The 27,250-nt window shown below is 47.9% G+C and overlaps 1 long non-coding RNA gene across 1 annotated transcript; it reads left to right on the forward strand.

Moving 5' to 3' along the window:
• The first annotated feature begins 23,811 nt into the window (after nucleotides 1-23,811).
• On the forward strand, nucleotides 23,812-26,642 carry LOC146183188 (uncharacterized). Its single transcript, XR_014708475.1, has 3 exons — nucleotides 23,812-23,946; nucleotides 25,282-25,407; nucleotides 25,890-26,642. It is a non-coding gene; the product is annotated as an uncharacterized LOC146183188 (long non-coding RNA).
• Nucleotides 26,643-27,250: the final 608 nt, after the last annotated feature.

Genomic DNA, 27,250 nt, shown 5'->3' on the forward strand with positions numbered 1-27,250 from the left:
AGGAGAGTGGCTGCGCGGTCCATTGGTCTGGGGATATTCATACGAATATGGGGGCCATTGCCAATTAGAGTCGTAGAAACGGTTACGTGGCGGAGCATTTTGGACGGGCCGATCGTAACGGGTGAGTGGGCGACTGCGGCATTATCGAGCTACGTGCCCCTCAATGCCGCAGCGGCGGCACACGGGGGTTGTGCGACGAAAACCTTGTTCCCTGGAGGGCTCCGAGGAGACAGGGTGCATTGGGTAGCGAAACGCATCTTCAGGTCTTCGGGTTGGACGCCGGAAATAGCGAGCAGGTGGTGGTTGAGGATGGTACTCATAGTGCTGATCATAGTGTGACAAGAAGTTAGTCGGGCGTGGGTCGTTACGAGGCGGGTGACCAGGGCTATCGAACCTTGGCGTCGGGCTGTTGGAGTAAGCGTCCGCGTGTGCCGTATTGATAGAATTCACTACGGGCATCGAGGGGAGCAAGGAGGGATGCCCTCGAGAGCCGACAACGTCAGAGGGCAAATATGATGGAGATCGTACAGGGGGCTCAAACCGCTGCAGTTCCTCGCGAACTATTTGCCGGATCGTCGACAAATCCATGAAGTTGCCTTCAATGCCCGCCACAGATGGAACGTTGGCGAGCCGCCCAAATTTTGACGTTATGTGACGAGTCTTCAAGGTCTCGCATGTGCGAACATGCCGAATTACATCACAAATGGCGTTCAGGTCACTTTTGGCAATTAGAAAATTATAAACATCATCTGCGATGCCCTTCAGAATATGTCCTACTTTATCTTCCTCGGTCATATTAGCGTTTGCTGTTTTGCATAGCTTCAGGGCCTCCGCTATGCAAGTTGTACATGTTTCTCGAGGTAGCTGAGCTCTGTGCGCAAGCGTGTGTTCAGTTTGCTTCCTTCGTGCAAGGCAGTCGCCGAAGCACTGGCACAATTCGGTAACGAAACGGTCCCAGGTGGTAAGAGAGTCTTCGTGGTTTTCGAACCAAACAAGAGCGGTATGTGTTAGGAAGGAAACCACGTTTAGCAAGCTGAGCGGCGGCGTCCCATCGATTGTAGCGGCTCACCCGTTGGTAGTGAGTCAACCACTCGTCAACGTCCTCGCCTGCCGCTCCCGCGAAAGTCCGAGGCTCCCGATAGTGATGCGAGGAACTGTTCGCTGCGCCCGCAGGCCGGTCTTCAGCCTGGATAACCGCGTCTCTACGGGCTGCTTGCGGGTCATTGGCCGATTGCATGGCGCTGGTTTGCGGTTCGAGGCCCTCAAGGCGACGACTCCGGTGAGGCTCCAGTTGTATCGCTGCTGTGTGTAGCGCCAGGGATCGTTACCCAGCACCGCCACCACAATGTTACGCCCTTAGTGTCGCGACTGAGACGTTCTAGTCGGTTCAGTACGCTAGGTACACACGGCCAGCGGGAACGACGCAGGTGCCACAATACAAAGGTCGAACGGGTGCGCACACTTCTTCCTCTTCCTTCTTTCTTCCTCCGTGCTCTGTTTGAGGACAAGTCCATAACAATATATATATATATATATATATATATATATATATATATATATATATATATATATATATATATACACACACATTATATAGAAATGTATAAATATGCGCGCTCTGTGGAGGCTCGCCGTAGAGTGCTCGACATGGACGCGGCAGCTGTGGAGAAAAGGGAGCGAGACCTTGCCATTCGACGCCGTCAGAGAGATGAGAAGCTTAATTCCTCGGATCCAGAGATAGTCGCCTGACAGTTGGACGTCGAGCGACGCAAGAAAGAACGAGTCAAGGCGAAACGCACGTCGGAAGCGCCGGAACAACAAGAGGAACACCTCGCGAAAAGACGACGCCAAGAAGCCGCGCTAAATCCAGTGGTAGTACTCACCCCGACTTGCTTTCGCTTCTAACTGGGCTTAACCAAGTAAGCCACTGCCAACTATTATTTTTTTTTGAAAAAATGTGGTCAGCCTGGCCACGGTCAGCGCACGAAAGCATGAACCGCCACTTTGTCATCGCAAAACCCAACTCGATTCGAATGCGCTTCACTGCCCGCACCGAACATGAGCCTCCCGCGCCTCCCGTGCCGTCCCCGCGTCTCGCCTCCAGCGCAGCCGCACGCGCGACCGACTCCCGACCCAAATGACATCTTGCGAGTGCTTCAACGTAAACACAGTAAACATACACCATTTAGTATGTAGTGTACGTGAGCCCTAAACTCGCAAGAATGCGCCGATTAGCGGGTTATGATGGCGCCCCCAGCGTATTTGTTTACCCACAAGCGGCACTGACAGCTGCCGGCTGCGCTCGCCAGACGAGGTGATATCGATATGCCTTCCGCTCAATGTGCACGCGCTTTGTTATGTAAGCAGTCGTCGATTTGGGGTCACTACTTCCAGAACTACACTCAATGGCCACATGCAACCGCTAAAGCTTATGAATGCATGCTTCTTAATCGCCGAAACTCTAGAGCCAAACACCGCGTACTCGCGCTAGGCCTACTCATCGCGGAACGGGCCGGTAGTTCGGCGCCAACTAACATTTCTGGTCTTGGTCATTGCTGATGAGAAGAGGGAACATATAAAGTGTAGCTTCTTGTTTTCCTTTTTCTAACATGGTTAAGCTACAGATAAGCGCAGCTGTTCAGGCCGTTCACTCATCGGGTGTCAAGTTCTCGCTCGGCCTCAGATCCGACCAAAATAGATCCGACGATACAGGGATGCAGGCAAGCGCAACGTCAGTTCAGTATGCGCTGCGCCCTGCCCTTTTGGCGCATTATTTTGGTTTTACATGGTCTGCTAGTGTTTATATTTATTTTCAGCATGCATAAAAACATGAAAAATAGATTCCCAGTTCTCTAAACTGACCATCAACGCAGCTGCGCCACAGCCTCTGCAAAACAGTATTGCAGAAAAGACAAGGTCAATGTACGAAAAGACGCCAAGTGCTGTGTGAAATGAACATTTATTTTGCTGCATATAAAACACACAAGAGACGCAATACATGTAGACGGAGTCATTGACAAAACTTGGCACACATTAGGCGATGTGCACAGTACAGAAAAATAAAAATCCACAAGGCGAGAAACAACACTTAGGTAGAGACAAAAAAAAATAGAATGACGTTGATGTCCGAATTATGGCAAATGATATGTAACATAACGCATTATACATAAACTACATTCGCGGCTACCTTAGCAAGGGTAACTTGTATTGTTCAGGGCAGAGAGGAGTACTGACGCTTGGGGGAAGGCAACACCAACTCACTCGTCGCATCTGCCGTGCTTCGGCTGCAGTCCGTGGGTTCATGCAGCGCTGTTGGAAAAGGAATGAACATGATGCAGAACGTTGCAATGAACTGTAAGGCCACTGCACCGCGCACACATCTGTGCATGTGGGTGCATACTGAAGCTTGGTGAGCAGTAGTTATGGTCCAGAACAGGACAGCTGTCATTCGTAAAATTGGTACAAAAGCTACTCTTGCAACATACAGGTCAGGAAACGCAGTCTAACCGATCCTATCTGAAAATGCATTTCTGCAGTGAGCGAAATAACAGCCACTAAACTAACAATGTTCCTCAAAAGCACTGAACAGTGAAGCTTGCAGCATAATAAAAGATTTCTAATTTCAACGTTGTCCCGTTAAATGCAACGCGACACCACGCAAAAGTAGCCGTTCGCAAAACCGCGTCAGGCTGGCCTCACGCCATGTCACGTCACCGGGGCCGACAAGTACGCATGTTGGCTTGCCCTTCATACGCGACTTTTTGAAGCGCAGACCGCCGTGCTGAGCTAAACTGCCTGAAATGGCGCGCAGTTAGATAAGAATGAAACATTTATATCCTTGCGGTTGCCCTGTTAAACGCTACACTAAGCAAAACTAGCCGTTCGGCAAACCGCGTCCACCCTGGCCAACCGCTTCAGGCCTGGCCGCACCGGCCGGCGAATACGCCATATGTTGGCGCAACGGCGTGTCTTGGTTCCTTCACATGCCACTTTGTCCAGCGGGCTGAGCAAAACTGTTCGAAATTCAGCGCAGTTTTGCAGAAACACAACATATTACACCTCGCCGCGGTTAGAAACTGCCGAAGCGTTACGAACTGCGCCTGAACTTCTTTATGCCTGAACAGCCGGCGCGCCTGTTCACGAGCTGCGAAACTTAATTGGCCGCGGCCGGCGTGGTCAGCGTAAATTGCTTGAAATGCAACGCAGTTCAGCAAAAAACGTTGCTCACCTTGCCGTCGTTCCAAACCCCAGTTGTTCCGCGTAGCAGCCCACGAGAGATAAAAATGGTGTCACCGTGTGCCGCACAGGCGAGGCACGCGCAGATAACCAGCCCCTTCGACAACTTTCTGTCGTCTGCTCCGGCGGGCTACCGCTGCAGCCAGTGCCTCCATAGAAAAAGGGATGGGTGCCGCCGCGCGCGTGTCCGCGCTGGTGCCGCCATCCATCAATCGGCGGCAGCGCAACAACTCGCGCGTCATTTCCTGGGGCCAGTTTTCGCCGAGTGTCCGCTCCACGGTGGTCCGATCTTTACCAATCTCTTTCTCTATAGGGACCGGACAGCTGAGCGGGTGGCGCCGCTTCTCGGCGCATCGCTAATTGGAGCGTGCTGTTTGTCGATGATTTGTGTGGAAATTGGAAATCCTAAGGTTTAGATGATGTTGTGCCTGAATATATCCTCAAGAGAGCAGAAAGTTGGGCTAGTTGTGTGAATATGTCCAATGAAACGAAGTCTGGACAAACAAGGCTGGCAAAACGTTGTGCGTTGTTGGCTGCACTGGCACCTACGCAAACTCGTCGGACGCTTTTAAGTCGATTCATTTCTACGGGTTTCCACACAAGCATGAGTGGCGGGTGACCTAAACATGGTTCTTTGAAAGGCAGAGGCACGAATCTACGTATTTGGGAATTTTTTAAATTCCGGTTCTGTTCCCCAGGAGTGATAGCACGAGAGTCTCGGAGTCGAAGCCGCACTCCTTCATCTGTAGTCACTTTATTGATAACTGGAAATCGAGGGAACCCAACAGCGTAAGTTACAACGCTAGCATTTCCCCGCCTGTGTACAAGAAAACCCCAGCACGAAAAAAGAAAAGGCAACTCCATCATCGTTGTTCTGGCTGCGTTACGATCTTCGGTGATGGGCAGAGACAATGTTTGTGCAGCTACTTTCGCTGACATATAGTTATAGATAATTTACTTTTTTTCTCTTAACAGAAAGAGCAGACAGGAGACATGAACAATTCCTATTACCATGACCTTGTCCTTTTTCCTCTCTTCGTTTGTCAACCAATGAAAATGTGCTGAGAGTTCTGCATAGATACTGTTAGGATTTGTTAACATTTGTTTGTGGCATGTCTATCTTGCCTAATAAGATCACTAATTTCACAGCTCATTCAATACCGCATGGTCACAAAATCTGCTATCGGCTTCATATAAAAGCCGAACAAGAAAAAAATACAATTTAATTTGTGGAAACGAGCATAAACGTAGCATTTGTTTTTAATTTCGAAGGCCGTGTAGCAATTTCTTTTTTGTTTTTCGCATTCACGTTGTACCTGACAGGTTTACATATTTTCTCAGCAGCGCTCATTTCCTGGCCCGCCTAAATACATGTGTTTCTCATTGGCGTTTTAGTGAACGTGAGATTTCCTAATTGTGGCGTAGTAAGACAACATCGTTTTATCTCTCTCAGAAATTGCTTCTATGACCAATGTAAACAGATTTAGCGGCAGTCCGGCAAGCTGCAGTGACAAAGTTGTAACAGGAATGGCTTTCAGTTATCCGGATTCCTTTGTAACAGGAATGGCTTTCAGTTATCCGGATTCCTTTACGTGCAGATAGAAAACTGCCCCGCCGGGGTGGCGCAGTGGTAAGACGCCCGACTACTGTGCCGGAATTCCCGGGTTCGAACCCGACCTCGGCGGCTGCGTTTCGATGGAGGCGAAACGAAGTGGCGTCCGTGTGCTGTGCGATGTCAGCGCACGTTAAAGATCCCCAGGTGGTCGAAATTACTCCGTAGCCCTCCACTACGGCTCCCCTTTCTCTCTTTCCACTTTCACTCCCACCTTCCTCCCTTCCCTTACGGCGCGGTTCAGGTGTCCACAGAGCAAGTGTGACAGATACTGCGCCTTTCCCTTCCTGTGAACCAACCAACAAAAATAGAAAACTACCTACATGTCGTGTCCCCTCACACTCATCAGGTATCGAGGTCAGGTATCGGCCCCGCAAGTTCGGGGTACGCTGAAAAAAATAGTAGCGAACCTTAGCGAACTAGCCTTCAGAGGGATTCATTTAACAATAGAACGCTCTCTTATACCCCTGTCAAGCGCGCAAAATAAAGTGCACTTACGGCTAGTGTCACTTAAGAAAAGTGCACTCTACCGCGTAACATAAGTGCACTTGCCAAAGTGTGCACTCAGGTCGGAGTGCGTTCGCAAAACAGACTTCGAGGGCTGAGCGCGTAGCCTCGCCGGCAGAAATTTCTTCGCCACAAATGTATTATGTAATAAGATATGTATACAAGTTGACTTTACGTGTTTTGTACATATTGATACGTGGCAAGGTTAGTGCACGAAGGTTAGTCCAGGATGACGCAGCACACAAAGCACAGAATCACAGCAGCGTTAACCTTCTTCTAGCACTAAACGTTGCTACCACTTTGTCATCTTCTGTGTCACTGTTTCTGATCGTTGTCTTCTTTAACGTTCAGCGATGCAGGGCATATATGTCACATTACCCCCCCCCCCCCCACACGATAAGCACAGTCCCGGTGCGCACTAGGACGAACTACTGCAGGGGTAGTACGGCTTCGTTCTGGCGACATGAACAATCTCACTGCGTGGCATAGAGGACTGTCGCGGCGGATGTACAGTACTCACGGATTGAAATAGGACACTCGGAGCGCGTGGCCGTCGCTGCATGCAGCGCCGCCCGGGGATGCTCATGGAACCAAGGTGCTGCATTGTGGTATAGCTCGAGGGGGAGAACATCTAAGAAGCAGAACTGCTCCTTCCGGTCGCCAATAAGCCGGCCTGTTTACCACACTGCCTTGCATTCAGCGACGGCCACGCGCTCCGAATGTCCTATTTCAATCCGTGAGTACTGTACAGGGGCGACCTCGTATGTCACAGGAGTGACTGGCCGTAAAACACGGTAGGGTCCTGCGTAGCGTGGCAAGAGCTTCTCACACAGCCCAACTTTACGAGCGGGAGTCCAGAGCAAGACGAGAGAGCCCGGAGAGTAGTGGACATCCCGGTGGCGAGAATCATTGCGCCGTTTTTGAGAATTTTGGGAGGAGGCCAGTCGTCTGTGAGCAATAACACGGGCTGCTTCAGCTCGGGAGATGGCGTTACGAACGTAGCAACTTGCGTGCGCGGTGGGAGGCAATACGCTGTCAAAAGGAAGGGGAGGGTCGCGGCCGTATAGAAGATAAAACGGTGAGTAGCCCATTGTGTCGTGACGAGAGGAATTGTACGCGAAAGTTACAAACGGCAAGTTGATATCCCAGTCACGGTGATCATCCGAGACATACATAGACAGCATGTCCGTGAGCGTGCGGTCGAGGCGTTCGGTGAGGCCGTTCGTTTGTGGATGGTAAGCGGTGGTAAAATAGTGCTTAATGGAGCAGTACCGAAGAATTTCTTCGACTACTCGAGCAAGAAAGCAACGGCCACGGTCAGTGAGCAGCTGGTGTGGAGCACCATGGAGCAGGATGACATCGTGGAGAAGAAACGCAGCCACATCAGTTGCACAGCTGGTGGGTTTCGCTCGGGTGACAGCGTAGCGCGTAGTATAATCCGTGGCCACTGCAATCCATTTATTCCCCGACGCACAAAGTGGGAAAGGCCCGAGGAGGTCAAGGCCAACTCGGGAAAACGGGTCTACTGGGATGTCGATCGGCTGCAGGGATCCAGCTGGCATAACCGAGGGCTTCTTCCGTCGCTGACACCGGTCACAAGAAGCAACGTAACGCCGAACAGAGCGATAGAGGCCTGGCCAAAAGAAGCGGCGGCGGACGCTATTGTACGTACGAGGTACGCCAAGGTGACCCGCTGTGGGTGCGTCGTGCAGCTGTTGAAGAACGGTGGTACGCAGGTGTTCGGGGACTACGAGCAGAAGCTCGGCGCCATCTGGTCGCATATTCCGTCGGTATAAGGTGCCGTTGTTGAGCACAAACAGAGCAAGGGTAGCATCAAGGTGATTAGTGCTGAGGCGATTGATTATGCTGCAAAGCTTGGGATCTAAGCGCTGCTCATGGCGAATGTTTGAAAGGTCAGAGATGGCCAACACATATGTGTCATCGTCGCACTCGCTCGCAGGTGGGGGATCTACCGGGTTGCGGGACAGGCAATCGGCGTCAGCGTGCAGCCGGCCAGACTTGTGGACGACAGAAAAAGTGTATTCCTGAAGGCGGAGGGCCCAACGACCCAGGCGAGCAGTAGGGTCCTTCAGCGTAGAAAGCCAGCATAAGGCATGGTGGTCGGTGATGACGGAGAACGGGCGGCCAAACAAGTAAGGGCGAAACTTTGTAATGGCCCACACGAGGGCTAAGCACTCACGTTCTGTGATCGAGTAATTTCGTTCAGCCGCAGAAAGGAGGCAACTGGCATAAGCAATGACGCGAGTGCGACCCATCTGCTGCTGGACGAGTATGGCACCAATACTGTGGCCACTGGCGTCGGTGCGTACCTCCGTTGGTGCCGAAGGATAGAAGTGTGCTAGGACGGGAGGGTTGGTGAGGGCTGCAATGAGCTCAGAAAAGGCTTGGGATTGTTCTTGGTCCCAGCGAAATGGAGCGTCGTTCTTCAAAAGATTGGTGAGTGGACGAGCCGTCTCCGCAAAGTTAGGTACAAACCACCGAAAATAGGAGCAAAGCCCAAGAAAACTACGCACGTCACTGGTACAACGGGGTGTAGGAAATGCACTTACAGCACGTATTTTGTCTGGATCGGGTTGAATGCCACGGGCGTCGACCACGTGACCGAGCACCTTGAGTTCGCGTCGGCCGAAGCTACATTTCTTCGAGTTCAGCTGAAGGCCAGCTCTTCGGAAGACGCTAAGAATAGCATCAAGGCGATGAAGATGGCTCTCGAATGTAGAGGAAAATACAATGACGTCATCGAGATAGCACAAGCACGCCGTCCATTTCAAGCCGCGCAGGAGAGAGTCCATCATGCGCTCGAATGTTGCGGGCGCATTACACAAGCCGAAAGACATCACCTTGAATTGATACAGGCTATCGGGAGTGACGAAGGCGGTCTTCTCCCGGTCCCGCTCGTCGACTGCGATTTGCCAATAACCGGAACGAAGATCAATGGAAGAGAAATAGCTGGCACCGTGCAAGCAGTCGAGGGCATGATCTATCCTGGGGAGCGGGTAAACGTCTTTCTTTGTAATTTTGTTCAGGTGTCGGTAATCAACGCAGAATCTCAAGGTATTGTCCTTCTTTTTAACAAGCACGACAGGCGACGCCCAGGGACTGCTCGAAGGCTCTATAATGTTTTTTGCTAACATCTTGTCCACTTCATCTTGTATGATGCGTCGTTCAGAAATGGCGACTCGATAAGGTCTTCTGTGAATTGGGCGGGCGTCTCCGGTGTCGATACGATGTGTAACGAGGGACGTTTGTCCTAAGGGGCGGTCACCAAAATCGAAAATATCGCTGTACGAATTCAGAAGACTCGTAAGTGCTGTAGCACGGTCGGGGCGCAAATTAGGTGCAACCATTCCTGATATGCGGGCCTCCGAAGATGGGGACGGTGCAGGTCGTGTCGACACTTTAGCAGTATGGTCAGGCAAAAGAGCGGCAACTGTGACGTCAGACAGTGGGGTCAGTTCGGCGAGAGTAATGCCCTCAGGAAGAACGTGCACAAAAAGGCCGAAGTTCAAGACTGGAATATAAGCGTTATTTTCTACGTGCACGATGTTATGAGGGAGAGCGATTCTACGCTGCAGTGTCACGTCGGTTATGGGGCAAACAACGTAGTCGCCATCAGGAACGGAGGGGAAAGGTGACATGAGCACATACACTGCAGCTTCTGGTGGCATACGAGTAAATGTAGAGGAGCGGAGACGGACCGTTGAAGTATCAGAGTCCTGTTTGTCAGGACAGAGTGGCAGGTCCAGATGAAGCCGTCCAGAAGAACAGTCAATGAGCGCGGAATGTGCAGTTAAAAAGTCGAGTCCTAATATAACGTCGTGAGGGAAACTGGTGAGGACTGTAAATAGGACAGGGATATGGCGGTCGGCAATGGTAATTCTCGCAGTACACATACCAATCACAGTAGCTGTATTGCCATCAGCAACACGAACGGTAGATGAGGAAGCGGGTGTGAGGACTTTGTTGGGGCGTTGACGGAGCGAGGAACTGAGGACGGAAATGTGGGCGCCAGTGTCAATAAGGGCAGAAACTGAGACTCCGTCCACAAAAATGTCAATGATGTTACGTCTGGGTGCGAGGGTCAGTTCCAAGTTGACAGTCCGGGTCGGTAATGCAGCGTCACTCCAGGGCGCTGCACTCGCTAGTTTCCCGAGTAGGCGCCGGTATACGATGGGGAGGAGTTGCGACGAGGCAGCGGTGAACGAGATTGACGAGACCGTGGAGATGGAGATCGGCTGGGGTGACGGACACTTGATACGGCTTCGGTGTGAGGTTCATCTGGGTTAGCAGGGAAGTGTCCAGGTCCATCATATGCGGGGCGGAGCTGTTCAGGTTGGGCAGGGAAGCGTCGAGGTCCGTAGTAGTACAGATGGTCGGCGTTGTAATAAGAACGAGGTGTGGGGAAGGTGCGACTGCGGCAATAACGGGAAGTGTGGCCGGCTCAAAGCCGCGCCCCTCTTCGAATTTCTGCCGAGAGCGTTTCTATTCCGCCACGTTCCAGTGTTTTTGTGACTGTTAACTGCGGTGAACTACGTGTCGGAACGGCGGTCGCTGAGGGGAACCAGTCCCTTTTGCTCACCCACGGCATCACCTCGGCGCGGAGTCTCATTCATCTCCATAACGGCTGATCTGAGCTCCTGGTGACTAACTTCACGAACGAACCCCGCCATATTTTCCGCGCTACCGCAATCGCATTCGCCGACGCTTTAGCGGACGTTTCTGAATGTTTTACGTTCGGAGAAGTTGAAAATGTGCGCCCATCCCTTGATCGTCTGGATATTAGTACAGATCTCTCGGAAACACAGCAGCACGACCTGCGTTCTCTCCTTCTAAAATACAGTGCTTGTTTCGCGACGTCGTCGAAAATTCGGCAAACGCCTCTTGGGAAGCACCGTATAATTACTCCCAACGATGCCCGTCCTATACGCCAGCAGCCGTACCGCATCTCAACGACAGAACGTGAAGCAATTCAGACACAGGTTCAGGAGATGCTTCGTGATGGTGTCATCCAACTCTCCAACAGTCCGTGGTCGTCTCCTGTCGTGCTGGTGAAAAAAAAAAGGATGCCACCCTTCGCCTCTGTGTTGATTATCGAAAGTTGAACGACATTACTAAAAAAGACGTCTACCCACTGCCCCGTATCGACGATTCGCTCGACAAGCTTTGTCGCGCCCAGTACTTCTCCTCCATTTACTTGAAGAGCGGGTACTGACAGATTGAGGTCGATGAGCGGGACTGCGAAAAAAAACAACTTTTGTCACCCCAGATGGACTGTATGAGTTTAAAGTGCTGCCATTCGGCCTATGTTCAGCGCCGGCTACTTTTCAGCGCATGATGGACACCGTTCTTGCCGGCCTCAAATGGCAAATCTGTTTAGTTTATCTCGACGACGTCGTGTTCTTTGAAACCTTTGGAGAACACCTCGAACGCATTCGCGCAGTATTAGATGCCCTCCGGTCAGCTGACTTGACGCTCAAGCCCGAGAAGTGCCACTTTGGCTACAAAGAGTTGAAGTTTCTCGGTCATCTTGTGAATGCCGCAGGCGTTAGGCCAGACCCCCACAAAACTGCCGCTGTTGGCAAATTTCCCGTTCCTGCCACGAAGAGGAGTTTAAAACGTTTCCTGGGTTTATGTGCGTACTACCGCCGCTTCATCGCCGAATTTTCCAAGATAGCCGCACCCCTCACCCGCCTCACGCGGGGTGATACACAGTTCGTGTGGGCCGCCGAGCAACAGGAGGCTTCAGCGGCGCTGCGCAGACGACTGCAAACTACCCCTGTTCTTGCGCACTTTGGTGAAGACGCTGCCACCGAAGTCCACACCAACGCCAGCAACATCGGTCTTGGCGCTGTACTCGTTCAACACCAAGCTGGCGTGGAAAGGGTCATTGCGTATGCCAGCCGCACGCTCTCCCGCGCTGAAACAAATTATTCCACTACGGAAAAGGAATGCCTCACGGTTGTGTGGGCAACTATGAAATTTAGGCCTTACCTTTATGGCTGCGCGTTTAAAGTCGTTACTGACCACCATTCTTTGTGCTGGCTGGCCAATCTCCGCGACCCATCGGGGCGCCTAGCACGATGGAGCCTTCGCCTTCAAGAATTTGATTACTCCATTGTGCACAAATCTAGTCAGAAGCACAAAGATGCTGACGCGCTCTCGCGGGCACCTGTCGGATTTGTCGATAACGTCATGGATGACAGAGGTTTTCTTGGACTAGTGAATGCCTCAGACATAATGACCCGACAGCGAGCTGACCCAGACCTTCGTCCCCCGCCAGTTTGGAAGGCACCTGTCTGCATTCTGTCTTCGGAATGGCGTTTTGTTAAAAAAAAAAAAAAACTCCAGCACTGTTGATCGAGCGCACCTCCTTGTCGTGCCGGCCGACTTTCGCGACGATATCCTTTTTGCTTGCCACGATGAGCCCACCTCCGGCCACTTGGGCTTTGCACGCACACTCGCTCGAGTTCGTCAAGCCTATTATTGGCCTAAACTTTCTGACGCCGTCCATCGCTACGTCAGAGGCTGCCGCGAGTGTCAACGTCGATAGGTGCCTCTTCTCAAGCCCGCGGGTTTGTTTCAACCTATTATTCCACCTCGGACGCCGTTTGACCAAGTCGTCATCGACCTACTGGGCCCATTTCCGCTGTCATCGATGGGTAACAAATGGATTATAGTCGCGACTGACTATCTCACACGTTATGCGGAAACCAAGGCAGTGCAGCGGGGTACATCAATTGAGATCGCTCAATTCTTTATGCAGCAAATCGTGTTGCGTCATGGCGCACCGTCCCTAGTCGTAACCGATCGAGGCACCGCGTTTACGGCACAGCTCATGCACGACGTGCTCGAGCTTAGTCATACCAGCCACCGAAAAACTACTGCATATCACCCGCAGACGAATGGCCTCACGGAGAGACTCAACAAAACCGTCGCCAACATGATCGCAATGTACATAGACTCGCAGCACAAAAACTGGGATGAAATTCTCCCCTACATCGCATATGCCTACAACACGGCCACTCAAGAGACGACGCGTTTTGCACCATTTCGCCTAGTCTACGGACGTGACGTTCAGACGATGTTGGATGCCATGCTTCCCAGTATGCTGCACAGATGATCATCTACTCACGCCAGACGCCGAGTAGTTTGCTCAGCGCGCTGAGGAAGCACGCCAACTTGCCCGCATTCACATTCAGCAGCAGCAAGGCACGGATGCACGCCGCTACAACCTCGGTCATCGACACGTCGCATACCATCCTGGAGAGAAAGTTTGGGTGTGGACCCCGGTGCGTCGGCCCGGCTTGCGTGATAAACTGAGTTCCCGTTACTTCGGACCTTACGAAGTTATGCGCCGAGTCACAGAAGTGACATACGAAGTTCTTCTAGTGGGCACTGTGCAGCCCTCGCGTCGGCAACCACGCTCCGAGGTCGTGCACATTGTCCGCATGAAGCCCTATTTCACGCGATAGTGCGCTATGCGCTTGTTTCGTTGTCGCGTAGGACACCTTACCCCGCCTCCGTTATCTATGCTGTCCATGTGCTGATCTTAGTTTTCGCTTATATTGGCCATGGCTCGCGCTCCGTCCCTTATTTAATTTTTTTTTAGAGGGGGAGTAATGCCACCTGGTGTCCCCATGTTCTTGATGCGCCTGGAAGAAGAGGACACTGAAGTTGACTCGCGTGTTGTGCGCCGAACTTTGCCTGTTGGTACAGCTTCGTCTCGTCGTTTTAGTCACGTCTAGCCCTGTTGTCCGTGACAATGTTATATTTATCTGAAGTAATTTTTTCTAGGCTGGGGGCCTTCTCTCGGAACAGTGCCCAATTGGCTAAATGCAGCTTCCAGCGTCGCTGCTTGGATGGGATGATTTGTGGTGAAGATGTTAGATTGATTAGTACGGTAAGTAGTCACTTCCATATGGATTATCTAAAACGTCCCATTTAAAATCTGGAAAAATAGAGGGTGAGCTGAGAGATAAATCAATACAGGTCATTTTTCCTGAACTAGATGAAGAGTAGGTTGGTTTTCCGGTGTTAAGGAGAAAAATATTATTACACAGTATAAAGTCCTCTATGTCTTCGTCTCTCGTATCTGTGTTTCTACTGCCCCAAAGGATGGAATGTGCATTAAAATTTCCTAATATTAAAAATGGCTCTGGAAGCTGCTTTAAAAGGTCTTCTAATTCATGAATACTAAATTTAACGTGTGGCTCTAAGTATATGCAGCACACAGTTATTGTTTTAAAAGCCTGTAAGGTCACCGCTATAGCTTCAAACTTAGTTTTATGTTTGTGTTCTCGAACTGCTACTCCATTTTTTACTATTATGGCAACGCCACCTGAGAGCCTGCTCTCGGTCGCGACGGAAGACTGAATAGTTTTTGAGTATGTTCTTATGTTTGTGACCTAAATTTGTTCCTTGCAAGCACAAGACTAGTGGTAAGTGAGTGCACGTACTTTATGTCATTCATATTATTTAAAGGTCCTCTGCAGTTCTATTCTATAGAAGCCATTTTGTCTTAAATGAGTAGAGAAGGCTAAATTTTGTTTTCGGGCCCTCCGATTTGGGGCATCTCTTTTTTTTTTTGTTGATCCAAGTAGCTGCGCCGGCCGTCTGACATCGACGGCACAGGACTGCCATGGCTTGTGTCCATTGCGTCTTCTGACACGCTGGACGCCCGTGCGTTTGTGTTTGCGCTCACCGCATGGTGAGAGGCCTTGGGGCCGGCTGACCTGGGGGTCTGCGCAGCCTGTTTTTCTGGTGGTGGCGCAGCGCTGGCCGCAGCCACCAGGGGCACGGATGGCCCTGCTCCCGGTTCACTATGTGAAACCTGGGCAGGTACCAGGATCTGCTGTGGCTCAGTGCCCTGTTGCGCCACAACAGAATAGGCAGATTTATTTGAAAGAACACGATTTCGTGCTTCCCGGAAAGTTATGTTTTGTTTGACCTTGATGGTAATGATTTCCTTTTCTTGTTTTCACATTGGACATGTGCGTGAATAGGCAGGATGACTACCCTCATACTTGACACACAAATGTGGCTGAACCTCACATTTCTGGCAATCGTGTCATGGGAAGCACATTTTGCACATCTCTGCTGGCTGAGAGCCGTGACCATAGCGTTGGCATTTGAAGCAGCGGCGAGTATTTGGAATATATTTCCCGAATTGAAGTTTCAGATAGTTTATTTCGACTGATGCGGGGAGGATGCTTTGTGCAAATGTCAGGACTAGGTGCTTGGTTGGAATTTCTTTGTCATCATGCCTCATTTTTATCCTATACAGATCTGTTACGTTTTGTTCTTTGAGGCCCTCTAGCAGTTCCTCTTCAGTCAGGTATCTGAGGTCGTCATCAGAGATAACTCCGCGGACAGTGTTCAGAAAACGGTGTAGACTAATGGTCACTGGGATTTCGCCAAAAGAATTCAATGCGGCCACTTTTTCGTGCTGATGATTATAGAAGATTTCCAATAGAATTCTCCGTTTGGAAGTTTCTTCACGTTGTAGCACTGACCTATTACTTCTGTCAGTGTCTTGGTCACTATGAAAGGTGAGATTTGTCTAGCCGTTTTCTCAGCGTTGTCACTGTGCACCACATGAAATCGTGGGAACCTGTTTAGATTTTTCAGGAAGAATTTGGAAGTTTCGTCGGTGCGACCCCTTTTTCAGGTTCGATCATGTGAGATTAAAACCATAAAAATAGTGTTGTTCGGCCAGGGTGGCGGCCACCCACTACAGAGCCCAACAAGGGGACGGGACAGGAGCTTCCGAGAAAGTCCAGCCCACGCCAGCCTTACACCCTGACTATAACCAAATATGGCATAACACAGGGTGGTTAGCTACACAAGGTTAACCCTTGCCGCCTGGAAAATGAAAAATCCAAGAAAAGAGGAGGAGACAGGACCGTTGTAAGAAAGAAGACAGGAAAGCAAAAGATGGAGGGGAGGTATATGAAAAGGCGACTGCCGATTAACTCCGGTCGGGTCAGGCCGAAGGTGCCGTCTATGGGAAGCGTGGGCCACCCTAGTGAAAAAAGCCATATGAGTCACAATAACCTCGTACAAAGTTCTCATACTAAACTCATACAAATGTGATACAATCTCATATATTTCCCATACGTTGAATGAGATTGGTATGATATGATATGATATGAGATTTGTACGAGTTTAGTATGAGTTAAGTATGAGAATTTATATGAGGTTATTGTGACTCGTATAGATTTTTTCACTAGGGCAAAGTGGTGTGTTGCCTCAGCCGAGGAGCCTAAAAGGTCCAAACACTCGGCATCGGCTCAACCACCAGGATCCCCTTTTCCCCAGACACGGCGATGCCACGCACGGCTAAGCGCGGGTGCTCGGGGTCCATGATGCCGCACAAAACACGCAAACATCTGCTTTAGCAGATGCCCCCTGCGGGGTGAGAAGGAAGCGCCCGGCAGATTTTCGGGCTGCAGTTGCTACTAGAGAAGAGACACACCTGTCCGACGACAACGCTGGCCTTCTCAAGGTATCACTGCCATATTGAAAACTGCCTGCGGCAGTCCACCGTTTCCGTCATTTAGCAAGTCTGCTACGGCTTATAAAACCTACGTGTCAGCTTCAGTGACATAGCGTGCGGATATTGGCCCGGTGGAGCGGCGTAGTGTGAGCGCAAGATACTCGAACTATAAAAACACACATAGTGGATAGCTCAGGGATTAGACCATATCTGCCGATCTTTGCCTGCGCTGACATCGGACCACCTTTAGCGTGTTAATTCCATCGAAACACGATCGTCGTGGCTGCTGGTCAGAGAGCCGAGCGCCTATAATCATTATTGAGCCATCGCAGCGGGGACGTTTGCAAGCAGCCGCATAGGAAACGGTACTGCGAGTTTCGTCACAAAAATAAAAAAATGTGATTTTCTGGAAGCAATGAAAATTCAATAAAAGAAGTGTAGCCAGATACCCATTGACAGCAACATGTTAGCTTTCACACTGACGGAATTTAATCTGTCCTGAATTAGACATAGCATGCTGTATGCACATTTCACTGCATGCAGAGTGTGTCACACATTGTGGCAGATGCATCAATTACCTCGCTTAAATAATAAAAAAAAAACCTGTCGGTATAATTCTCCTTGGTTTCTGAGCATATTGCATAAAAGCATTTTATAAAAGTAGCAACACTGTTCGTCTGATGCAGGTACACATCACACCACAATGTCAGAATTGTGAAACAAAATTTGTCATGCGCAGTCTAGTTCCTTTGCTACTGTTCCTCAGAGGAGAGAAGGGTGAAGAGGTCGGCTAGAGGAATGCCTCCATATATACTATTTGACGTTTGGGAAGTGAAGGAACAGACATGAAGAGTGAATATGATATATGATGCCTTACTACAATGAGCTAGATGCAGTATGGAAACCATTTTCTTGAAGTAGTTGTTATTGTAATGTAGTATTCATGCACACATTAACAAGTGAACATGCCACACAAAGCCCGAACCTGTCTGGGTGAAGCAAAGGAGACAAAGGAAACCACGCGTGACAGTAAAAAGTAACAGCAACACAAGAAAAGCAGAAGCACTCACAGGGACAATATTAGACAAAAAGAGGCATGAATTGCAAGGCTGATGTGGCGCGTGGCACATTATTTTTAGGAGAGACAGCAACACAAACGGGTGATGTTCTGGGTTTTTTGACAAAGGTTCATTAATGCCAGATGATAATACTGGATGATTTGTATTGGCTTTGCTATCCCCTGTGTGCTCTTCCAGCAATGTCTCATGTTCAATGTGCAACTGTCTAACATCCACTCTCTACACTCATGACTCAAAGGCATGCTCAAATGAACCTCACCTGAATATAGGCATAAATACGGGAATAAAGCATGGGATTTACTTTTCCGATATTCTGATTGCATATCACTGGAGAACTAAACATGATGGCTTGTTTAAATGAGCGTATGATTTATATTTAGTGTGTCTTGTATGCATGTTTTTTCCAACAGGCTGCAGTATAGATTCTGTCCTTTATTTTGGCAAAACATACACACTTTAAGAGACCCGCTACTCACGTAACACATTCCTTGCAACTTCCAACAGCTTATCATTGACTAACAATTGGTGTACCATTTGCTTTCAGTACTTTTTTGTTGTTTTTTTATACATGCACCTGACATGAAGCCTTGATGATAAGAAAAATTGAAAATTACGATATACAAAACAATACGAAATTTATTTACTGCACTCCAGACTCTACAATACACAGCCTAAAATGGAAGGCTGTCACACATTCAAGTAATTACAGTATTGTTGTACAGCTCATCGCCGAAGAAGAAAAATTAGTTATACAAAGCAAGGGAACACAAGATAGGGTCAAAAACCCATTCTCCCAGTGTTTTTCCCAAGATAACCTCAGCACCAGCAAAGCAAGCACCCACTGTTTTACCAATAAGTACCCAACACCACTGAGGATTGGTCCCCAAATGCTCAAATCACTAGGCTGCAACTACAGTCAAGGGATGCTATGCATTCTGCAATATTACTAGTATGAAAGATTATGGAACTCAACGTCATTGAAAGGGTAGTCAGCACCTGGGACAGAGCAAGCATTCCCTGATTCTTTTATGGACAGAGAAATGGTAGTTATAGAGTGTGTAAGAATGATTTTACCAATGCATAAATGCCTGCCACACCTAGAATACTCTCTTTATGCAGTCCATCAAAAAGCAGAAATGTTTGTCTCAGGAAGACAACAAGCCTTAGACATTATTTCAGCAGTAACCCAATGTGACGGCAATCAGGCAAAACAGCACAGCACTTGAAAACTTCATGCTCTAAGAACAATTGTAGGGACATGCAAGCTCTGCATTTACCGCTGACACGGCAGCTTTTATGGCTCCTGTCTGCAGATTCTCGTTTGTGCGAATTGACTTTGCTACTGCTAACACCTAGTCTTTATTATATGATGCATATTCAGTAGCATACACTTGTAAGCTACCCAATTATCTGGAAGACCACTTGTCTAGATACCTATAAACCCCACTCTAACCAAGCCGCACAGATGTGTTTTCATGGCCGAAGGGTAGCTTGTCTTACTTGTCACCCAAAGATTCTGCAAGGTATAACACCTCACATATCCATCTCAAAGGTGAAGCCAGAGATGTCACACAACCCATGGACCATTGAGCACTCAGCCATGTCACCTGCCAGATACATGCCGAAGTTTTTTCACTCAAAATGTCGAATTTTCTGCAGAAGAGAGGCTTTAACGCTGCGGCATCAAAAAAAGCAAGAAGCCAAGAGCTGAACATCTATGCTACATTAGACTGCTGGCTCAAAAGGCATGTGACTGGGGTGCCAACAGCCAAGTTATAGATGCAGCTGTGGCAGAGGCTGTACCACAGAAACAACAGATGAATTGGTCAATTTAAAATGAAATCGCTTTGTTCACTAATTGTTCAATACAAAAAGAAAGGCTCACATATGGATAGTATGATGTCTACTGTGTTCAGTAGAATTAAACCTTCATGAAGTTATCTTTTTAATGCGATCTTCTTAAAAGTATATTGTGGTGTTCAGTTCAATTTGGCTGTACACACAGCAGACATGCAAAATATGAAACACATTCTGAGGGTTAAATCCAGACTAGACAGTGCAAACAGGATTACTGAAGCTGACATAATCGGGAAAGCATAGGGATACTAGGTAAGGCAGATGCCCCTTCCTTAAAATTCTCGATTTAAAGCTGACAAAGAACAATCAAGATAAGGCTACAAAAGCAACTAACAGAAAATAAAATAATGAAGAAGCAGTCATACACAGCTGCAATCATTTGATAAACATCTCGAGTGATGAAGCCATGTTCCAGCGGCTTGGAGCATGAATATGTAAGCTTTACCAACCCTCTTTTAACAATAATGTGAGTGCCGGACGGCATGCGGCAACAGCAGCAATGTGTCAAGAAGCAACTGGCCCAGATAGCAGTTGCATAATAGGGGTATGGAAGGCCTGCACACGACGCTATCATGGAGGGAGATATTTTATGGAAAAGATATGTTGCAATGCACAAAAGGAGCGAAGCATTTTCCAGAGCTGCAGTCAAAAGTTTATGAAGGACCTTGTCAAATTTTTTTAATTTCATTCCTGCACCTGTGCTCACTATTGTGACTATGGGTTGCATATTGTAACATGCAGAGCCGCCTTCAAAAGCTTTTGCCAGTGAGTGCACGCACATCAATATTACCTAGTAACAAAACAGAGAAGTCAATAGTTGCCTTTGTAAAAAAACTGAAGAAACAAACATGTTCATTGATAGCCGAGCCACACAAATGGTGCAGAGGTTAAACAGGTTATCTCGGACCTTGCTTAAAATCATCTAACAGCATCAGTAATTGCAGTGAAGCAAAGTGAAAATGACAAATTTCGCAAAAGCGGAATCTAACATCGCCAAAATGGGTCGACAAGCTGGCGGGGGTCTCATTTTTCGTGCATACAACAACGAAAGACAATGACCACCAAATACCTTGCATAACAAAAAAAAAAAAAATCTGGCGCACAAATTTTCCCTAGGAAAACCAGTTTATTGCTGTTTAACTATATGCTGCATATGAAAGAAGCAATTGAGAACAAACCCAAAGGCAGCCAAATATGAAGAAACACAGCTGGCTTCACTCTGCAGTTTGTGGAAAAACACAATGGGCATCTCGCGTTTTAACCATAGTAGCGCACATGATAGGTGTGAAGGAATGGACTCTGCTATGGTAAGCGACTGCAGACACATCCGCCAGGGTGTGTGTATGTCAAATATTATCACTGAAGTAGTACACCACAGACTGCCTGCTTGCCACAAACACCAAAGTGAATTGTGAAGTATTGGTGCTTGCACGTCCTACTCAGAATGGTCCTTCTGGAGGTAGAAGGAGAACGTTTTTGTACCTTCCTGTTTCAATAACAAGAAGCACCTAATAAAATGCACACTGAGTTCAAGCTGAACACAGCACTTGTCAAATACACTCAATATGTATACAGATGGTAGACAAAAAATTATAGCACCAAAGAAAGGTGAACTTGATTTTTGCACATGCTATCAACAAAATGTACATCACAAATATGGTTATATCCCAAAACCACAGAAACCATTAAGACTTCGACAGCTTCTCAGCAGTATGCTACCGAACATGAAGCACTAAGAATGTGAGCATTGATCACTTGTAGCATATATCAAAATCGTGACAGCGAGTGCAAATTCCAAGTGCAGGTGATCAAGTTATCCCTGTCCGAGTTAATATAAATGATGCATGTCCTCTTCCTTGTACTTGTTGGTATTCCTGCTGTGACTACCACTTGCAGGTGGCATGTCATGTGATCTGTCGCATACTACAAGCTGTAACGATCTTCAAAAAGAGCTTCTGTCCATACTGCATAGCACTTCACATCTGATGTGGCCGTCCAGGGACAAGGCGGGACCTTCCAGATTATACAAGCCTAGCAGAGAGGTTAATGATGTTGAATATGGCTTCAGGACTTCTCACTACATGATGACTTAGGCTGGGAGTGCTGCAACGGCTGCACGAGGTCCACACAATCGCCTGCAAAAGAACACAATGTTTAGTGCCTAAATTATAAGCAAATAAAATTTCATACAAGCATGACACAGGACTCGGGAACATTCAAAATCATGAAAGTTGTAAGCCAAGCTGCGGTAAAGTCTAAACTATGAATACAAGAAATGGTAAATGCAAAACCAATCACCTAAGTGAACACTTTTCGTAACATACAGACGGCTTGGTGGCGGACATTGTAGACTGATTGCAATGGTTAACCTTTTTCTGGCAGTTAAAGGAACGACTTATATCAGGCGATTTCACTTAATTTTCCTTTCTCGGTCGTCGAAATCACAAGCCAAGAAATCGTGACAACTACGTGCACACTGAATATTTTTTTTACATTCTTGCAGTGTAGGGAAGTTGCAAATTATAATGCGCTGTAGATATTAGGCAGTAAAAAGCAACGTAAAATGCTGATTAAATATGTCAGATTCGCCGCATGCGTCTTGCAACTATTCCTTTCATATTCAGCCATTTGCCGCCTGCGTACAACTTGAATGCGAATGACGCTGTATGAACAGTCACCTTTGCAGGTGCTGCTCGACCTTTCTCGACGTGCTGCACCATTTCCAGCAGATTGACTGCGTTGCCTTGCTGGTCGACACCCATCGAGAAGCCCAACACATTCCGGGAGCTCGTTGCTCGGCAGCACGAATACCTTTCCCAGACGGCCACTGACGTCCGACGGACAACCGAACTCGGCCGCAACTCGGCGGCCGATTTCGGACGTCCGCCGGAATTCCGGCGTACGTACGAAAGCGGATGGTCGAATCCGTTCGCCCAGCGGACAGCCGCCGTACGTCATAGAGTTTCTTACTCTTACCTAGAGGGAAAGCTGTGCTGCCGTCTATGGGCGTGTACATGGAGTTTGCAGACGGCCAGTTCAGCCACCATGGGCGCTCAAAGCATCATGGGCCGGTGAGCTACCGAGTGCAGAACTACAACTTTTGGCCAAAACTAATGCAAAGATAAACGTTGTTCTACCGTAAATATTGTCCTAAGATTGAATATTGTGACTATAAATTACAAAAAGAGAGATGAAACAGAATGCCAGTGTGAGATTTATCCAATATAAGCGATGGCCTTTCTCCTATTGGCTTAGTTTTGAGCAGCACAAATACCAATATTTCGCACTTAATAGGCAAACTTCGAAATAGAAAAATGTTATGAAAATATTTATCGTTGTGCCATCACTTAAGGAAGTTTTTAGTGGCATTTCGGGAAACAGAAACCATTTATTGGCGACGTCTGCTTTTGCGCCTTCGCTACTATGGCTTTCGCGGTCTATGTACGCACCTTCAGATGATGATGATAACAAAAAAAAACATTGCAGTAACGCCACTCCACGTACTCGAAAAAAACCGACTGTCCCGCAACAAGTAGCACATCGGCCCATGATTCTTAGTGCGCCCATGGTGGCTGAAGTGCAGCGCCCTCAGCTTTCCCTCTAGTTAGTGTAAGGAACTCTATGCCGTACGTCCGCCACTGGATTTGCTTTTACACAGCTATGATATAGTTTGTAGTCGTCGTGCTCGTCTGAACTGCGTATAAATCAGTAATGCCGTCAAGTCTGCATTATATGATGCCAGAGCGAATCGATGCGATAGAAAGCGTTTCCATTAAACAGTTTTTTTTTTATTTTCCGCATGTTTCATCGTTGAATTCTTCCATCAAAAATTTTTGATTAAAAGTTAAATGACCATTAAACATTTTTCTATCATGATGCTTCGGTGAAATTTTAATCAGTGGCTGAATAGACGCAGCAAGCTCAAAAAGAACGAAACCGAACTATCCTAAAAAAAATCTGAAATCAGCCAGTCCAATCCACCTGACAAGTTGAAGTTTAGTCATGGAAGATGGCTTCACGTTTCCGTGTTTTGCATTTTCTGCGCAGTTACAAATACCTACGGCTGTAATGCACTGCTAGCATTGTTTTTGCTGTGGCTTAGTGCGGCTGGCACACTTTGTTCACCCGCCGATTCCAAAGTAAGTATTTCACCGAACTTTTGCTTCTTTAGTGGAACTTTTCGATGCACCGATAGTGGTGAGCTTTTGGGTACAGCTCTGTACAGCAGCCGAACGGTCGAGTGTTTTAGGCGAGACTGACAGGATGGCTCCGCGCCGACTAACTAAAGTGCAGCCTCAAGTCTGAGGGTCATCTTTCTCGGCATTACTGGACGCTGCGCCAGTAAGCCGGGCAACTTCTCTGTCTGATAAAAGAGTGCCTGCCCGAGCTTTAAACCATGCGCAACGTGCTGAGTTGTAAAAACTATACGAGAAAACTTTTGCACTCCTCGAGCCTATCGTGCGACATGCCTACACTTGTGAAAACGTCGCGTTTTTTTTTTTTTAATGGACAGCCGCTGATCTTTCTCTCTCGAGCTTTACGGCAACTAGATTTTCTAGAAGGAACGGCTGTAGCTACTAAATAACTAAAGGTTTAGTACTCTCCTTCAGCTTTGACAAACCAGGACAGCACCTTGCGCATGTTGGTTATGCATGTGGGACCGAACCGCGCACAACAACCGGACAAGGGATGAGAGAAAAAAAAAAAAGAAGTCAACACTTGTCTTTTTCTTGACCCGTTGTTCTGCGCTGTTCTGGCACGAATTTGACATACCGCCGCCGCGATACAGTTGGGCTGTGAGCTCTGGTGCCTGCAACGCCTTCTTTTATGCAAAACAGGCATACTGGGAGGCCATGCAAGCCGCGGGCTCAAAAAAAAAAAAAACGAGTTGAGCAAAAGTGAGATGAAAACAAAATTGTTGTTGCTTTGTCCTTACAGATATTCAAAGGCTCCTCAGAACTTCACTGCATTATTGACAGCGAGATAATGCCAAAGCTACACTAGAGCCATGCAGCACCTTATAGTGCATGATACTGAGCTTATGTCTCGCACTGAAAGCTCTTACCATGTTCTTAGATTATCATATTAAAGTAGCTTTAAACCTATGCTTGTTAATACAGTGATAGCCATAAATTGAATCTAGGGCATCATGCTCACATACAAGGCTTCTGATAACCGCTGGTCACATGATGTGGGCTATAGCAGAAACCTGTACCTGGTCATCTTACAAGCATTTGTGCAATTGATGCTTTTAATGTGTTGTAAAAGTTTTTGTGTTCTGTTTCTGTATGGGAATGCTTTCTTTATTGAAGGCTAACATTTGGCTTGCTACAGCAAAACCTCTACCTAAGTCATCCTAAAAACAGCACTGCAGTTGGTGCTTTTAGTGTGTTGTAAAAGTATTTGTGTTCTGATTCTGTATGGCAATGCTTCTCTCATTGAAGACTAGTATGAGGCTTCCAAAAAGGTTTCAGATGCCATTTGCTGTAGCCGATTTCGTAGGCCAACAGGAAGCAGCACTTTGAACATGGAAAACTGTCATCCACGGGGGAAAAACAGCAACGTCCCTTTGCATTCTCATTTCTTTGGTATGGCTAAAAGTGAGTATTGTACCATTATCTATATCATTAATATTGAATCATGATTGTCAGTGTTGAAGTTGTTTGAGCGTGATGATTTTAAACACACAGGACATCCCTTCGACATTAGGTTTTAGCTTGTTTACATGTAGGATGTAGAACTGGTTTCAACAAACTTTATGCAGCAAATTCTTTTTACATTGTCCACCATGTTACTTTTTGTCATTGCCCATTGAAGTAAATAACCAGTATTTTACGTTTACACAGTCGTCCACTCTTAGCTTGAATGGGAATGTGTGGCATGCAGTTTGCAAAATAGCAATGCATACGTCACAGCCATGCATCAAGGCTAAGTGGCTTGTGCGTAGAGGGTCCAGCCGCTCCAGCTTCACGTCATCTGCCTCTTTGCTCCGGTGTGCAGACGTGCATTGAGGCAAAGTGGTTTATGTGTAGAGAAACCAGGAGCTTCTTTGTCACATCTGGCTGTTTGTTACGGTGTGCAGATGCGCATCGAGGCAAAATGGCTGATGTGTAGAGGGACCAGGAGCTGCTGCTTAACGTCCTTCGCCTCTTTACTACAGTGCACAGCCGTGCATTGATGCTAAGTGGCTTGTGCATGGAGGGCCCAGGAGCTGCAGCTTCACGTCTGCCTCTTCGCTCAGGTACGCAGGTGCGTATTGAGGCAAAATGGCTTATGCATGGAGGGACCAGGAGCTGCTGTGTGGCATAGTCTGTATATTTGCTATGGTGCGTATCGAAGTACAATGGGGGGGCTCATGTGTAAAGGTACCATGAGCTGCTGCGTCATGTCGTCTGCCTCTTTACTATGGTGCGCCGGCATGCATCAAGGCAAAGTGGCTTACGCATAGAAGGACCAGGAGCTGTTGCTTCACATCTGCTATGATGCGCAGCTGCGTATTGTGGGTGGTGGTGGAAAACATTGCCATCAGATACAAATACAGGAGGTTACTCACTAGCTGACCCTGAGGGGGCCTGTCCTGACAAAAACAAGGGGTCCCTAGTTTGGGACCCCAGTGGTGGTAGAGGGACTAGAGGCTGGTACTTCACGCTGTCTGCCTCTTCGCTACGGTGTGCAGCTGTGATGGATGCAGTGGCATCTCAAAAAGTGCATGCCACGCACTCGCATGTTCAGCCTGAGTGGACGACTGTGTACCTGCTATAGCTTTGTTATTCATAGAATAAACCTAGGCCAAGTTGGATAAATTATAGCTCACCTCATATGTGGTCAGCAAAGAAAAGCCACTCCGAAAATCTGATGCATTTACTGTCATAGGATTCTTATTCATATACATGCTACTGACAAGTCAGATTCTTCACCCTCAGAAATGCCAGAAAAATAACCGAGGGTGCGTCTGCAATAGTCTAGCTCGCTCTTTCTCCGCAGACTTGAGTCAGATGTGTGTTCCATTTTTGTGGGTGGGACAGGTGTGAATCTTTGATTTTAAGCTTGCAACAAGTATGTTATTGTAGTTTAAAGGCAAAACGGTACTAATAATCGCAGCCCCCCGTGGCCTTTATCCCCTTTTAATAGTGTTGCTAGACACTGAATTATTAGTTTACTCTGCACTGTTTCTGTCTAGTTAATGTGCGGAGATGTACATATATTTATATGACTTGCAGTTGTCGACTTTGCACTTAGAAACATTGTAGCGTTATCTGATGTGTTGCTTTCATTTCTTTAATTATTTCTGTAAGGGATCGGTGGGTATGCTAGGCACCATTATTAGTCTGCTCTTTTTGGGTCACCTGTTCAATTCCCAGCTGCGGCCGTCTCCCACTTGCCCTCGGACAGGAGGCGGAGAGACGCGCACAGAGAGGCAGCTACAGCAGCTACAGTGCTTAA

This window comes from Amblyomma maculatum, chromosome 7, assembly GCF_055883805.1.
Source record: "Amblyomma maculatum isolate TAMU_Amacu chromosome 7, ASM5588380v1, whole genome shotgun sequence".
Classification (NCBI taxonomy): Eukaryota; Metazoa; Arthropoda; class Arachnida; order Ixodida; family Ixodidae; genus Amblyomma; species Amblyomma maculatum.